The sequence below is a fragment of the Glandiceps talaboti genome, chromosome 16 (genome assembly GCF_964340395.1).
Source record: "Glandiceps talaboti chromosome 16, keGlaTala1.1, whole genome shotgun sequence".
NCBI classification, from domain to species: domain Eukaryota; kingdom Metazoa; phylum Hemichordata; class Enteropneusta; family Spengelidae; genus Glandiceps; species Glandiceps talaboti.
Genome location: NC_135564.1, coordinates 936,361 through 940,085, shown reverse-complemented (window position 1 = coordinate 940,085; position 3,725 = coordinate 936,361). Strand labels below are relative to the sequence as shown.

Genomic DNA, 3,725 nt, shown 5'->3' with positions numbered 1-3,725 from the left:
TAGGACCGCTAATTTGATGTGTCGTCTATCCGGATCGGGGACACAACAAAACGGAAGATGTGATAACATAGTCAGTGATGACCCCTGCAGTAATAATTACCCTATGGTACATGCAATGAGATCAGGTCTGTTAACAAGGTCATTTTGTCCACATGCAATATCAAGGGGCCAATGATATTTTCCCACATTGATTTTAGCAATTGTCGTTTCGGACTAACAAACCATTCGGTTTACGTTAGGTAAATGTGCAACCCTTTCACCTGGGTGCACACGTGCAAATCACCCGTGTCTGAGCGATGTGCGTGTTTGAATTGCTGTAGCGTGACGTTGGAGACTACCTGTCTATCGCTACTTTGTGGGCCATTACAAGTTGCTCCTCCGATAAGATAGTGAGTGCGCTGTTATACTTAATATCTCAAAATGTCCATTGGTGTAAGTGTGTTGGCATGTCAACTCCACCCATACATGACATGAATTCTGACAACTAACCTGCTTGAAAAAGAAGACAAATGGAAAAGCAACTAACAAAACAAACAAGTCACTTAACGGAATAAAATCAATTGTAAAAGGCTCTGTCATGAGGAACTTTACCTTTTCAGCAAACGCGAAATTGTATTTTTGACAACGACTTACTGTCAAAGTTACTTGATTACAAAGAGACAACCAAGCTTTGTAATCAGGGTAATTTAGTCAGTATATGGTACTTAAAGATAATGTACAGTATAGTAGTGATGGAGACGCTTGCACAATAGTATAAGACAATAATTGCAGTAACAATAGACATGAAGATGGGATGATGATGCAGAGGAGAAGGTTGAGGAGGAAGGGGAAGGGATAACACTCACAGCGAGTATGAGGAAAGTATAATATGAATACCACAGCCAGTCTCTTCATTTAATTCAAGTTGAAATTATAAGTATAAAATACGAATACTGTACGCGTGGGTCCAAGGTCTTAAATTCCTTTTCATTATAAGAAAACCCATTCCTTAAGTTTTGTCAGATGTTATGTAAACAATTCATCCTGCATAGAATTTAGTTCTCTTGATTCTATATGTTACTGCTATCCCTAATGTTAGTGCTATCCCATGTTACTGCTATCCCATGTTGGTGCTGTGCTATCCCATGTTAGTGTTATCCCATGTTGGTGCTATCCCATGTTGGTGCTATCCCACGTTACTGCTATCCCATGTTGGTGTTATCCCATGTTGGTGCTGTGCTATCCCATGTTAGTGTTATCCCATGTTGGTGCTATCCCATGCTGGTGCTATCCCATGTTAGTGTTATCCCATGTTGGTGCTATCCCATGTTACTGCTATCCCATGCTGGTGCTATCCCATGTTAGTGTTATCCCATGTTGGTGCTATCCCATGTTGGTGCTATCCCATGCTGGTGCTATCCCATGTTAGTGTTATCCCATGTTGGTGCTATCCCATGCTGGTGCTATCCCATGTTGGTGCTATCCCACGTTACTGCTATCCCATGTTGGTGCTGTGCTATCCCATGTTAGTGTTATCCCATGTTGGTGCTATCCCATGCTGGTGCTATCCCATGTTAGTGTTATCCCATGTTGGTGCTATCCCATGTTACTGCTATCCCATGCTGGTGCTATCCCATGTTGGTGCTATCCCACGTTACTGCTATCCCATGTTGGTGCTGTGCTATCCCATGTTAGTGTTATCCCATGTTGGTGCTATCCCATGTTAGTGCTATCCCATGTTGGTGCTATCCCATGTTGGTGCTGTGCTATCCCATGTTGGTGCTTGGCTATCCCATGTTGGTGCTATCCCATGTTAGTGCTATTCCATGTTGGTGCTTGGCTATCCCATGTTGGTGCTTTCTCGCATAACTACGTTCAGTTCTCACCCCTGCAGTATATGTATTTACCCTCGTTTACACGAAAAAAATCATTTATCTATCCTCAGGTAGTAACTTATGAGTTGATCATTTCGCAACTACACCGCGGACGGTAAAAACTCGAGACTCACATACGCAATGAAAAGATTCAGGAACTCTAGTTGTACGAAGTCTGGACGATTTCATTACGGGTGTTAGACATGCTATGCGTGCGGACAGAGCCCAGTTTTGGGTTCTACCTGAGGTTAGAGCTAGGAGTCTTTCTTTGCCCATGTGAACGGTGTGTGGACGGTATCCCTAATCCCTCTGTTGTTTAAAATCGCTTTAGAGTGCAATGCCCTCTTCCAAACTCCTTTATCCACAAGTTTTCATTTAAATCAATTAAAAGAACCAAGGGCTTTGTTGTAGAATCCTTTTGTTATCTTTTAGTTCGAAATATACTATACATGTAGTAGAATGGTTGCTATGTTTACGTTTTGACGTTGTTGGTTGTCATGGACACCGATCTTGGGGTAAGTACGTAACGATTTGTGCAAACTGACATATGATGATATAAAACAGTCACATGAATCACGTTGTCATGGTATCAGATCATCACCTTAGGAAACAACCGGAAATAGAACCGAGTAACCTCTCTGTGCTAAAATTGTAATGTATATGTATATGGTGTACCGACAAACGATACATATAGTGTATGGTACGGTACGGTTACACCACTCATATGACCTGATACAAACCTTACTTCAAACAATTAATAAATAATAGCACACAATTCCACAATGGATGTCATGACCAAAGCAGGGTACACTTACTACCCATGGCACACACCTATATCGACACAAAGCTATACAGCTTCCTCAACTCCCTTGGGAGAAGAAAAGCCATTGCAGCATATATGATTAAAGCATTCACATTGCAACCTCTATCCTATCAGGTCCCCAGTCATACAGCTGGATTGACTGGGGTACAACAGTGGTTCAAATCTTGCCCAACTTTAGCCATTCCGAAACAAAACGGCTAGCGGCGACTTGTATAGGTTCCAAGTCGACCACTCTAACTATTCGACCATCAATACTCTACTTCACAACTCCACGGTAGTGATAAAAGTTATCTGGAATTATTTATCTTTTTCCTTGTTAGCTAACACAGCTGAATACTTATTGCTCTATAGTTGTGAACATTTCCTACAACTCTACAAGTACTATTACTGCATTAACCATGGTTACAATGTTTAGTGACCAAATGATATCGATCCTATTTTTCTCATTATTTTTCTCATTAGCTCTTAGAAAACAAAAACAACAAAAATAGAACAACTCCGCCCACCACAACAAAGAAATGAACATGATACCAGCTTTACAACAAAGAGGCCTGGTGCATATACAATATGACGGTAAATGCAGCGAAAAGTATACACATATCAAGTATTGACAGTAATCTATTTTGATGTAGCTACAACAGACATCACTTCTATATACAGAATATATGATAGAAAGTTATTCACGCCAGGATATGTCTGACATTGTTAGCTATGACGATCTGACAGTAATACTTCAGTAAAAAAATTCGTTGATATGGAATACATATAGATCCATATTTACATACATACATACATACATACATACATACATACATACATACATACATACATACATACATACATACATACATACATACATACATACATACATACACACATACATACATACATACATACATACATACATACATACATACATACATACACACACACACATACATACACACACACATACATACATACATACATACATACATACATACATACATACATACATACACACACACACACATACATACACACACACACACACACATACATACATACAT

The 3,725-nt window shown here is 39.8% G+C and overlaps 1 protein-coding gene across 1 annotated transcript in view; it reads right to left on the bottom strand.

Annotated features, from left to right (window-relative positions):
• The window catches only part of LOC144447553 (sclerostin domain-containing protein 1-like), a 39,676-nt gene that overhangs the window by 22,096 nt on the left and 13,855 nt on the right, over positions 1-3,725 (bottom strand). The gene's annotated exons all lie outside the window — the stretch shown is intronic.